Source organism: Plecotus auritus (assembly GCF_963455305.1).
Source record: "Plecotus auritus genome assembly, chromosome: 7".
In the NCBI taxonomy this organism is placed as follows: Eukaryota; Metazoa; Chordata; class Mammalia; order Chiroptera; family Vespertilionidae; genus Plecotus; species Plecotus auritus.
In genome coordinates, this window is record NC_137774.1 from 161,421,250 (window position 1) to 161,435,206 (window position 13,957).

The window sequence follows — 13,957 nt, forward strand, 5'->3', positions numbered from 1 at the left end:
TATGTTTATTATAGAAAAATTAGAAATGCTTACAGAATTTATACTCAAATCATTGAAAATATACAGCTGTTAGTTACTATTTTGGGTATATTTTCTTATAGCTTTTTTCTATGATTTTAAAGAAAAATAATTAAAATTATATTGTGCACACTAATGTTTAAGCCTTACCAGGGGGACCTTTATAAATCTCACATGAGAAATTTTGTAAAGAACTATTCAGTAACATCTAATATCAGCCCTGAGTGGATTTATTTGATTTTCCTAATTAAAAATTTCCAATCACTGCTGTCTTCAGTGAATTTTATAGAGGCCAAAAGTTATTACTCATGTAATCTGCAATGAATTATATTGTTATGTATCTCTAACTTTATGAATAAAGATAACCTTTAGTATTTTTAATCCAATGTTTCAAATATGCAAGAGTTTATCCCTGGTTGGCAAGGGTAGGTACAAAATAAAACCAGTTTTTATTTCAGATGTCATTAACCATAGCTATGGGATGATTATAGAAAACTAATTTTCTGTTACTAAATTAGTTAGAGCTGAGGGAAACACTCTAGGATCAAGTTTCACCCCTTCATTGCAGAATGGACCAATAACATAAGAGCCTTCACAATTCTAGGTTTGAGATGAATGCTGCAGAAGGGGAAACTTAGCAAATCTCTATCCCTTTACCTCTTCTCTCAGTTGTTTAAAAGAATGAGAGAAAAAGATGAGTCAGACAGACATGGTCTGGGTTACTTTGTACAAAGCATTATAGTTAGGCTGTTATGCTCACACTAGAGGCCTGGTGCATGAAAATTCATGCCCTGGAGGAGGGGTCCCTCATCCCTGCCTGCCCCCTCTCGCAGACTGGGAGCCATCAGGGGTGGGAGGTGACTCGGCGATCAGGGGAAGGCAACGCCCCATCACACTTCTGCTGCTGTCACTGCCGGTAGCAGAAGCCTTGGCCGGCCCTGGTTACCTGAGGCTCGGGCGGCCCTGGGTGGCTGGGAAGCCACCATCTGAGGCTTGCCTGCACCTCGGGCATTGGCTGGGAAGCTGCCATCTGAGGCTTGCCTGTGCCTTGGGCCAGCCCTGGGTAGCTAGGGGGCTGAGGGGACTGTGGGACTCCGGAGGCAGGCACCACCATCTTGTGGCTGTGGGCGCCTCCATCTTTCAGGGTGTGGCAGTCAATTAGCATGTCCCCTCCTTATTGGCTGTGGGCACTGCCATCTTTGCGATGGCATGAGGATCAATTAGCATATTCCCTCTTTATTAGATAGGATAAGTTATATTGTGTTAAGTTATGCTATGTAGACTATCTGTTAGATTTAAATTTTGATTCATCTCTCATCAATTAAAACTGTCCAAAATGCTTCCTCTGCAGTTTCTGTGGTTGCATCCAGAGTACATTACTTGGGTTACTTCCCCTCCTTCAAGCCTCCTTCTTACTCAGAAGTTTCCCAGGAGTTTCAGTCTCCAATAAATTTAAGCATAAAGGTGCTACCACATTTCCAAAATCACATGTAGTGCCTCATCTGATATTTCCAAGTAGATGAGAAACAACAGTCCAATCTTTTGATTGGTACCATCCTTACCTTTCTAAGTCAGAAGCAGACAATATGTAACTTTCCACCAATTTTTTAGTTAATTGGAAATTCTGTCATTTTGGAAACATTTGCCCATCAGTTCTACTTTTCAGATCCACAGGAGTCATTCTGAATTCACTGATTGACTGATGGATGGATTAGCCAGAAAGACAGAAAGACAAAAAGTGGAGAAAAATAGGAAACTGGTAGAGGTTTTTCAGGAACTGTTAACCAGATGTCATTCTAAAACATGGAGTCTGAACCCATCCTGTCTGATAAGGGGATGAGATCCAATTCCATTTATATAAGTTAAGTCTGCCTACTAGAGCAGACACTTGATTGGATCAAAGTGGGCTTTTTTTTTTTCTTGAATGCTCTGGATAATTGCCTCAATTCTCCATTTAGTGTATATATTTTGCACAAATGGTGTTCAAGGTAGTGAGAGATGGCGAATCTAATTGGCGAGTCTGATTTTATTAGCAGGCTGCTTTCATCTTGTTCTTCCTTGGAAATAATGAGGTTTGTAAAATTATTGTAAATATAAGTCTGAACACGGAACCCTCCTCACCTCTCTCTCCTCATGATTTCATAAGCAGCTGGTGTTGCCGTGGTAGTTTAACAGAATAAGCTGGTTCTTTTGGGGACATCTGTATCCAATATAGACTATCTCTGGCATGTCTGTGTCCCTTCTCTGTGTGTAACATGATGGAAAGCAGGTTCAGAGTTTTGGGTCCTTGCCCCATGTATTTCTCTGTATCCTGAAGTGAACAGCCACTTCCTCTCCAAGTCTCATAAATGCTAGGGGTATTTTCATTTTCCATCAAGAGGATGAGATTTTCTTTCCCCTGTGATCTCAGAAGTCATTGCAGCTGGCACTTTACAGAAAGTGAAAGAAAGGTTTTAGGCCCCTGATTCTATCATCCACTCAACAGCCTCATACTTATGAAAACATAGCGAGTCCCAGCTTTTCACTTCGGTTTTCTGAATAAAAACAATAGACATAAACCAAGCCATAATTGATACCCGAAGTTGTACAAGATTGGGTGATGGCTATGAGGATCAAATTAATATCCATGTCCTAGGTTTTTTCTCCATTTTCTTTTTGGATTTTCCATTCAAAGAAGTCAACTTATAAAATAGTCTTAAAATATACTTTTGCTTATACATTCTAAGAAGTTATTTGAAATGAATCACAAATAGATTAATGTACTTTGACCTGATTTTGTCCTACTTAGAACACAGGCATTTCCTTAACAGAGAAGCAATGGTCTACAGCAATGGTTCTCAGCATGGTCCTTAAGCCAGCAATGTTAGCATTCCCTTAAATTTGTTAGGGATGCAAATTCTCAGGTCCCATCAAAATCTGAAGATCCAAGCATGGACCCATCTATCTGTCTTTTCACAGGCTCTCTGGCTTATTGCAATGCAATCTAAAGTTTGAGAATCCCTGGTCTCTATAGACTAATTAATGAAGTGGAATTAAAAATAAATTCGTATATATATATATATATATATATATATATATATATATATATATATAGTGTTTGTTTAGGTATTGGCAAAGTAATTTTGGTACTGTCCTGCTTTTTCTGTGGGGAATAACTTGAGTGCTCTTTTGATTAACTTGTGTTAATTAGTTAATACAGGTAAAGTACCTTCGACAAGGTCAACCAACTTAACCAGCAGTAAAAGCACCACCCAACTCGGGAAATCTGGGGCTGGGAAATGCTCATCCTTCCTTGGATTTGTCAAATCTGGGAAGGGGCTGCTGGCTTTTCATAAGAAACCCACAGATGCTCCAGGGTCTGAGGTTGGACCTACTCACATAAATAAAAAGAAAAAATTCTTAGAAAAACTAGGATACTATTTAATATGGCAAAGAGCTCATGTTCTCTGGTATAAAGGCATCTTTGTTCCTAGAATCGCACTTAGGTATAGCATAGATTTATGTAGGTAAGCCCATTTCTCAATGTTACATCTCACTCTAAGGAAATAAGTTTCATATTTTACTCCTAATAGAACACTTTTCAAAAATTTTAATTTTCAAGTACAGTGTTACTGATGGCCAGAAAATTCTATATCCCTGTGGAGAATAAAGCTCCTGGTTGATTGGTATCCTGGGGATCATTTTAAGTGTGTAAGATAGCTGGGCTGGCTTGGCTCAGTGGTTGAGCATTGACCTATGAACCAGGAGGTCATGATTGATTCCCGGTCAGGGCACTTGCCTGGGTTGCAGGCTCCATCCCCAGTAGGGGGCATGCAGGAGGCAGCAGATCAATGATTCTCTCTGATCATTGATGTTTCTATCTCTTTTTGCCTCTCCCTGCCTCTCTGAAATCAATTAAAAATATTTTTAAAAGTTTTCAGGTAAACCTCCTTTTGAATGTTCAGAAGTGTCTGTTTACACTCTTTAAATTAGAGTTTAAATTCCTTCTGCTCTGACCATGCGATAGAAACCTGTGCAAAAAAGTGAACTTTCATTTATCTAGAATGAAACAGATGAAAGTTCAAATCTTTTTTTTAAATATATTTTATTGATATTTTACAGAGAGGAAAGGAGAGGGATAGAGAGCTAGAAACATCGATGAGAGAGAAACATCGATCAGCTGCCTCCTGCACACCTCCCACTGGGGATGTGCCCGCAACCAAGGTACATGCCCTTGACTGGAATCGAACCTGGGACCCTTCAGTCCGCAGGCCGACGCTCTATCCACTGAGCCAAACCGGTTTCGGCTGAAAGTTCAAATCTTAAAATTCCTCCTAGATTGTTACCATAAAACATCATTACATTGTTTGAATATTATTAGTAAGAATCTTTTATTGTATTATGCACCTATGGTTTGAGAGAAAAAATCAGGAAAGTTCAGTGTGGGAAAAGTTGGAGTTATGATATAATGAAGATCTACTCTTCACTTCCTTCTTGTGTTTTATACCCATTCTTTGGCTGGTTTCTTCTCAGTGGCTAACTTGGACAACTCAAACACAAATACTTTCCTAGGCCATTCAAGGACTGGTGAGCAGGACCCAGAAGCCCAGGCTTACCTTTTGGTCTGACATCCACTGAGAGACTGTGGGTGTTCATGGTCTCCTCCATGAGCTCTAGTCAGTTTTTGGTAACCTCTTCCATGTATGGCTGTGGCCTACTCTGCTCACCTGCTCACCAAAGTTGGGGTTGCTCAAGTACCCAGAGCTAAGCCCCTCAGTGTGGCTGGAGGGTCACTTCTGGGCTCACTGGTAAATGTGGCCACAGCCATCAGTAGTGGTTAGAACTTCTGTTCGGGTTGTCTGGACCTCGCAGTCACCACCACTTCCCTCTCCGCTGGGCTTTTCCATCACCACCACAGCACTGCTCTCTTCCACTCCTTCATAGGCCAAAACACTACAGAACAGAAAAGGACTCGAGGTTCAGTTTTTCAGGTGCCACGTCTTCCTATCCTCCACACAAGGCCCTTGCTAACATGGCTGTGCGTATTTAGGAGACAGCTTCTTTGAATAGGAAAGTGATATGTTAATAACATGGGAAGGAAGACCAAATTTAAAACACATTGGTAGTTTTGTAAACTAAGTCCCCAAAGACTAAGTTAACTCTGTATTTTCAAAACTGCACCATGCTTAGCTAATTGCTTACTCAGTAGGTGAAGAAAAACCATTTACCAAAACATACAATTAGGCATCAAAGCCTATTGTTGAGCCTGAAGCATGTTAAAATTAAACATAAGGATTTTTGAAAAAGAATATTATCTTGGTATTCAGAGATACAGATTATATAGATTGCTTTAGAATTGAAAGAAAATTCCCACATGGGAGAGATCAGGCTATTGAGGAAAGAAAGATTAAATGACCCACCCAAGGTCATATAGCTAATAAAGCATAGAGTTGGCCTTTTTTATCCCAAGCCTATTGGCATCTCCATGACTCCAAGCCATCTCAGGAGACGGCAATAAACACCTCACTTTGGCCACTGCTTCTTTGTCCCAATAAAAGTATGAAGGAAGCAGTGACAGGAAGCAGCCAGTTATAGGGGATGAGTGATGATGATAGTGATGGCATTATCATAGCCACTACTCATACTTCCTGATCCCTTCACCCAAGAAATGGTAGTTAATGAACTATGTTTATCAGTCCTGCTGTAACAAAAAACACTGAATAAAGAGACACAACATCCATCAATATACTTCAAATGTAAATATGTCTGGCACCTATGTAGTTAAGTCAGCAGTTCAACATCCTACTTTCTTTATTGAAAGGCTTGTATCCTTGCATATCTTGTGGAAAAACATCACCATGTACATTTAGCAGGGATCAGAAGAGAATGGATCTAGGCCCTCATTTATCAAAGTTGGCCAATGGCATAATAGTATGGAAATATCTGGAATCACATTCTGAAGATAATAATAGAAGCTGAGTGTCACCAGCAACACCATCTTTTGGATGTATAAATATTTATATCCCCTTTCTGAAAAGGAAATACTACTGTAGTTTAAAAAAAAAAAAAAGAAGAGGGGAAGAAAAGGAAATATCTGTGTGCCTTTTAGCTTATCTACAGAGGACAACTTTTTCCTGGTTCTGATTTTCTATCCATAAACTCTCCCCCTCCCCCCAATAGTCCTCACATTACTAGACTGTAAGATCAAAGTAGCTGCTGGAAATGTTATCGAGCCAGGGTTTTAGTATACCTGTGCTACTGCAAAATTCCTCTGGGCTTAGAAGTGCTCTTCTGTCTCTCCTTGTGGAAGCAAACATGACATGTCAATGGGATTTTAATGTGAATATTGATCTGTGATGCCCACATTTCTTTTTTTTTTAATCCTCACCTGAGGACATATTTTTCTATTGACTTTTAGAGAGAGAGAAAGAGCGGGTAGGGGGAGAAAGGAGAGAGAGAGAGAGAGAGAGAGAGAGAGAGAGAGAGAGAGAGAATGAGAGAGAGAGAGAGAGAGAGAGAAATGTCAATCAGTTGCCTCCCCTAAGCACCCTGACCAGGGATCAAACCCACAATCTAGGTATCTAGGTATGTGCCCTGACTGGGAATTGAAACCACAACCTTTTGGTGTATGTGATGATGCTCCAACCAACTGAGCCACCCAGCCAGGGGTGTGATGCCCACATTTCAAGATCTCTATTCCAGACACAGGGTAACATCTTATACCCTCCTACCAGTCTGCATGTTTAACACATGCAAGTATTTAAAGCAATTTCTTTTCTTTCTTTTTTAAAAAATATATTTTATTGATTGTTTACAGAGGGGAAGGGAGAGGGAGAGAGAGTTAGAAACATCGATGAGAGAAACATCAATCAGCTGCCTCCTGCACACCCCCTACTGGGGATGTGCCTGCAACCAAGGTACATGCCCTTGAACGAAATTGAACCTGGGACCCTTGAGTCTGCAGGCTGATGCTCTATCCACTGAGCCAAACTGGTCAGGGCTTAAAGCAATTTCAAAAGATGAACAGATGATGATAATTGGTAGAGTTGAGCTACAAAGGACATCGCCAACTATGGTACTTAAAAACCTAGTGAAGCCTGGCCAGCACAGTTTAGTGGTTGAGCATTGACCATGAACCAGGAGGTCACAGTTTGATTCCCAGTCAGGGCAATGCCAGTGTTGCAGGTTTGAACCCCAGTGTGGGATGTGCAGGAGGCAGCCAATCAATGATTCTCTCTCATCATTGATGTTTCAATCTCTCTTCCTTCCTCTCTGAAATCAATAAAAATATATTTAAAAAATTGAGTGAAGAAGCACATTTGAGCTGAACAGGAAACAATCTTCTCTTTGATACCTCCTCCCCTTATTAGCATTATCTTACCCCAGAGAGTTCATAGAAGTGAGTTGTTGATCAGACTGACATGCTTTAGATACTTCCAGAAGTTCACTTGGGATGTAGTTGATACCTTTAAGTGTGGTTGGTTTCTTTTCTGTTTCCTGTGCTCAGCTTCTACATAATTTCATATCTTTAAACCAAATTGTGGCCAATTATGGTTTGACCCTACTTAAGAAAATATTGGAGGCTTTAGGTTTTATTTCTCTGTGGGAGAATATAATAGTGTATTAGTTTACTAGGGCTGCCATAACAAAGTGCACAGAGTGGGTTAATTAAATAACAAAAGTTTATTTTCTCATAGTTCTGGATGTCAGAAGTACAAGAACAAGGTGTCCATAGGTGTTTTTGTTTGTTTGTTTGTTTTTTAATCTGAGGCATTTCTCCTTAGCTTGTAGATGGACACATTTTCTCCCTGTGTCTTCACTGGTGTTCCTTATGTACATATCTAGGTCCAAATTTTCTCTTCGGATAAGGACAGCAGTCATATTGGATTAGTGCCCACTCTAATGAACTTACTTTAACTTAATCACCTCTGTAAAGACCCTATCACCATATATAGTTACATTCTGAGTTCCTGAGGGTTAGGACTCAGAGGAAGGGCATATCTAAATCAGCTCTTGCTAGCTTCACGATTTTCAAGAAATAACTTATACGAAAGACTGCATATTTCTCAGGATACTGGAGGGATCAGCTAAGAGTCCTTCATTTTCAGCAGTGCCACTGGAACTGAGTGACAGTGATTGTGTGTATGGACCTGAGCTTTGGAGCTTGAGTCAAGAATCGTTTACTCTTGGCTGAAGCTGTTATGATTTACTATTATTTGGAATATAAATCTTGCCTACTGCAAAAAGATTGGAGATGGTATATAACTTTAAACATATTGAAAAACGAGAAGAATGATCATACTAGTATGAAATTTCAAGAACAAATTGATGTTATCAGTTACCTGGAAAGAGCTGAAGTTTATATTTTGTTGCTTAATTATTTTCTGGATTGTTTTTGGAAACAAAGGAAAGAAGAGAAATATACTGAGGTATGTCATCCCCATAGACCGTTAAAAGAAAGCAGGCAAGCTTGCCTGGAGAGTAAAATTTTCCCTGGAACTAAACCCAAGAAAAAATTTATTGCATGAGACATTTCACAGAGACTTGAGTGAATTAAGAGTGTCAGATGTTGAACAGGGATAGTGGATCATAGACAATGTCTTCAAATATGTTTAATGTAATCAATTATTTATAACAAAAAGTCCTATAGCACTTTAATGTTATAAGGGAGAACATTTGGCATAATTAATATCTTTTGGGAAATAAAATCTTTATAAAACCCCTTTCTCCTTGTGATATTTGGAGTGACTAATAGTGAGAGAGAGAAATGTTGAGATACTGAATAAGCTACCACATTACAGCAAAGTGCGTTAATGTCTTTGGATGTGCAATGGAATGTTTAGAGATGACCTGGGTTTAGGGGCTGGCAAAATTGAAATGGCTTTTCAAAAGAAAATGCAGAAATTTATCTTTTTTTTAATCCATTGATTTTTAGAGAGAATGGGAGAGAGGGAAAGACAGAGAGAAAAATTGATGTGAGAGAAACACATCCATTGGTTGCCTCCTGCACATCACCTGACCAGGGCCCTGGCTGGGAAGGAGCCTGCAACCAAGGTACATGGAATCAAACTCTTTGGTTGCAGGCTGATGCTCTCTCCATGGAGCCAAACCGATTAGGGCTTTTTTGCATTTTATTATTTTCCTACTCCTTTGTCTCCTCCTCCTCCTCCTCCTCCTGTACTTCTACCTCCTTCTCCACCTCCACCTTTTCCTCCACCTGCACCTCTTCCACCTTCTCTCCTTCTCTTCCTTCTTTCTTCTCTTAGCTCCTGAGAGATGAACCAGAAGAGGTGATCAATGACATGACTGAATAACAAAGAGCTGAGTGGCTATAAAAAAATGGGATTCTATGTTTTTGATATAGCCAGCCTCCAAGATGGCCTCCCAATGAACCTGGACTCATGGCTTTTGTAGTTTCCTTCCACATTGTATCAGGGTCAGTCTGTGTGACTAATAGGATACAGCAGAAGTGATAGCATGTCATTCCAAGGCAAGGTCATTAAAGACACATGGCTTCCTGCTTGTTATCTCTTATCCTGTTTCTTGTATCACTCACTCTGGGGAAACCAGCTGCCATGTCATGAGCAGCCCCATGGAGAGGCCCCATGTAGTAGGGCTTCCTGCTAGTCATCATGGAATGAAGTTGAAAGTGAGTTCCCCAGCCGGTCAGGCCTTCAGATGACTACAGCTTGGGCTAATATCTGACTGAAAGACCTTGAGCCAGAACCACTCCACTGCTCCCAGGTTCTCTGAGATAAGGAACTCGTGATACAGTTCTATGACCCATAGAAACTGTGGGATAATGTTTGTTGCTTTAAGTTGCCAATTTTTGGGGTGATTTGTAAATATTCAATTGCAAATTGTTTACAATGTAAATACATTCTTTCTCTGCTGTCAAAATTTCATCTCCTCAGAGAAACTTTCCCTAATGGTTCTATCTAAAGGAGGACCCCCTCCTTCTTGGGCATTCACTTTCCCCTTAATCTACTTTAGTTTTGTCCTTATCACTACACTAGTGGCCTGGTGCACAAAATTTGTGCATGGGGAAGTGGGGGTGGTCTCCATCAGCCTGGCCTGCACCCTCTCCAGTCTGGGACCCGTCAGGGATGTCTGACTGCCGGTTTAGGCCTGCGGGATCTGGCCTAAACCAGCAGTTGGACATCCCTCTCACAATCCAGGACTGTTGGCTCCTAACCACTCGCCTGCTTGCCTGCCTGATTTCCCCTAACTGCTTCTGCCTGTCAGCCTGATCACCTCCTAACTGCCCTCCCCTGCCGCGACCCTGCTGGCTCGATCACCCCCAACTGCCCTCCCCTGCCGCGACCCTGCCCTCCTCCACCGGGACCTGCCTCCTCCACACGAGGTGGTAGAGACGCTGGGACTGGCCTCCTCCATGCCATGCAGAGCCATGGGACCCCCAGGCCTCACTGCACAGAGCGGATGCCAGGTCCCACCTCTGCTGTGCGTGACCATCTTGTGGCAGCCATCTTGTGATGATGTCACGCGTGAGGGCCACCTAGGCTTTTATTAGTATAGATGATAATATATAACAGTCCTTTCCCCCTTTTTGCACATAACTCCACACACCCAGATATGTCACTTTAAAAATAAAGATGCATTTCATTATGAAATAACAGTGTTCAAGCTATATGACCAAGTGTCACTTTGATGTCATTAGAATATTTCACATCTTCAGTGCTTTCATTGTGTCTTTCCACAGTCAGAGCTAACTGCTCTGTCAAAAAGAAAACACTAAGCGGCAACACATACAAAAATTTAGTTGTATTCTTTGGAAATTGTTTCCCTAGAATGCTGGCTACTTCTGATTATCAATGGTATTCATCCTGCTATATTTTTCCAGAAAAATAAATCTGGCTAGGGAATTTTAAAAATCAGTACAAAAGACACATTTCACTACTACCACATTGGAAAAAATATTGTGTTTGGCAAAGGAGAGACTTTTGGATGCCATCAATAAATACCCTCATCTTTGGTCCCAGTAACCAGAACTGAGAAGAAAATCTAGGCCATGAAGTCCTGTCTGAATCCTAATTCAGATGGGTTATTTATCCCCTTGGCTTTCTCCTATAGCATTTCCATTTTATTGGCTGAGTCAAACATCTTTTTTGACCTTATTCCAACATCAGTAGAATATCTCTATTCTTTTACTCTTTTTAGTTGGCCAGACTGGCAGGATTTAGAGTGATTTTGATAAAAAACAAGGGCAGATGGAACACTCAATATTTTTGATAGATGTGGCTCCATTGGTGTTTTGTCCTGTGCCTCTAATGTCTCCTAAAGCTAAAGAAAATACTAAACAAGTGAGAATTTCAAGAACGCCAGAAACTTTAATAAGATGGCATTGATGCTGGGAACTCCTTGACCAAATATATATGTGTATATCTATCTATCTATCTATCTATCTATCTATCTATCTATCTATCTATCTAACATCTATTTATTAATCTATCATTTATCTTTTACATTCAACCCAGATCACCATATAAAATATGAACAATGACATATCTTCTAATATAGAAATAAAGTGATTCTTCCAAAAATAAACAGAAAAACAGTAGCAGAACCAGGAAGCAAATTCTGGAGTGTTAAATCTTCATCAAACAATTAGTTAACTTGATCAGATCCGACCATGTTATGAAAAGTTAAAGGCAACGCTTTCTCTTTGTATTTACAACATTGTAGGGCTGGTCAGTGCATCTGTGTTTGGGGTCTACAGGGTGGGGCTTTCTCTTAGTACAGGACTGCATTGAAGTTCTGCTACCATGGACTTCTAATGTCAAGAGGAAGGCTGTTATAGAGACTGATATTATTTTAGAAAGCCCATTGGAGACATCTCAAAGATAGTTCAAGATAAATTCAGGGACAGTTGGAAACTTAATAAAGAAGATGAGAATGAATGAACAGCATTTGGGCTGAGTCTTTTGGCAGTACTCTCTGCTTTGAGACTGGAGAGATTTCAGGTTGGAAAAGGGCCTGCAAGTTCTACTCTTTATTCTGATTCTGCTAAGTCAGAAGGATGGTGGCTAAAAGTGGCTTTCTTGGGGTATTCAGATGTACATTAATAAATCTTACTGGAGTTAGCTGCTTAATGCTAACTTCAATCAGACTTAAAGTTATTCATATACTAATGATATTTTGAATTAAAATTAATATCTAGAGTTGTTCTACGACATGATCCATATGTATTGGACTCATTACAACCCTAAAGGGAAAGTATTGTTTTTTTAGTTATATGAAGCAGTGCGACCAGCAGGTGTTCCCATGGCATTGGGTGAACTGAAATGTAAAATTTCTAATTATGATACTTTCAGCCAAAGTTGGAACACTTCTAAAATGAAACTTAATGTTTTAAAAATCCAGCTCTTTGTATTCCTACTCCATTCCTAGACATATAGAAACAGTATATTTGGGGCATTAAACACAGAATAAAATACCGACAAACGCCTTATTCCTCTGATATTCTACCAAGAACAAACATCATAAAGAACCTTGACACTTTTCTCTTAAGTGTTTTTTGAAATTATTCAACCACATGCACTGAAATTCTTACCTTTAGTTTTGTAACAGTTTTCAAGAGTCTTTCTGATAGTTACTAATCCTTTATATGAGGGGCCCTGGATTTTAACAGTAACCAAGTTTACCACTGGAGATGTGCATAAAGCAGGGCTATCCAGGAAAATGATGAGGAAATTATGAATGATCAGTAAACACCTACAAACAGTTGATGAAGTTTGTTTATAGTTATGGGGTAATTAGACTCTGCATACAGTTTGGAGTTCACCCACCAGGAAGGTAGTGGAATACCTCTGCGGTCTTCAAGAATGAAGGTCATTATATGCCCAGAATCCCCTCCAAAATGCTCTGTGTTCTTGACAAATTAACTCACACATTCTGACAATGATACTTTCTGCTGGACATTAGACTATCCACCCTTAGCAATGTTTCCTGAAAAGTTCTTTGAAATCATCACAGACCTCCTCACCCCCAGGGATGCATCTCCTGAAAATGGGTACCACACAAGAGTGGCCAAACTCACATACTGCAACTGGGAAAATGAAGAAGAGAAAAATATGCAGGACCAAACCTCAATTTGTATTTCATCAGTCACCACAGAGAATTCAATGGGCAGTAGTCTACAAAGGGAGATAAGTACATGAAATTTACCTCACTGAAGTCCAGAAGTAGAAACCTTAAAAAAGTTTTAAATGTTGCATTTGCTATCACCGTAAGACTTACCAAATATTTCTTAGTTTCAGCCAAAGGAGACTTTCAGTCTAATTTTCCCAAGGCCTGTTTTGGATTCCAGCTCCCCACAAAATGTAACTTTGGGTTGTAAGGCCTGCAGAGGACTTTGCAAGGAACATAATATGTTGCATTGTTCAGAAAATCAGATAAGAAAGGTCACTTTTCTTCCTGGCCAGAACAAGCTATTGGCTGTGAAGAATTAAGCATTGGAACCCTGAGGCCACAAGGCCAATGAATTTAGGGTGAGGGAAGTTAAAGAAACAGAAACACTCAGCACTTGAGAAAGTGTGCTTTTCTTTTTATGAAAGCAAACGGAGTTGTTACTTCACATGATCACCCTGAAGGTTACTTGGCCACATGCATTTGGGGTTAAGCACAAGTTTTAAAAGGAAAGGAGACTCTCCTATGGCCGGGTTTGTACTTCCTGTGTACACTATTTTAAATAGAAACATTACACACAGAAGCCCGAAGGCGATGGTACCAGTGAAACAATACCAGCTTGGAAATCGATGGTAACTGGTTTACATTATGTGAGTGAGAGGTCATTATTTAAATGTTTCTCTCTCTTTTTCTTTAAATCCACAGCCTCTTGGTCTACAGCCTTCCAGTGGGTCCATGGTCATTATCTTTTGGCTGTTTTAAAATTATAAACGTGGTGGAGGAGAGCCAATTGGAGACTCAGAGTCCGACCAGC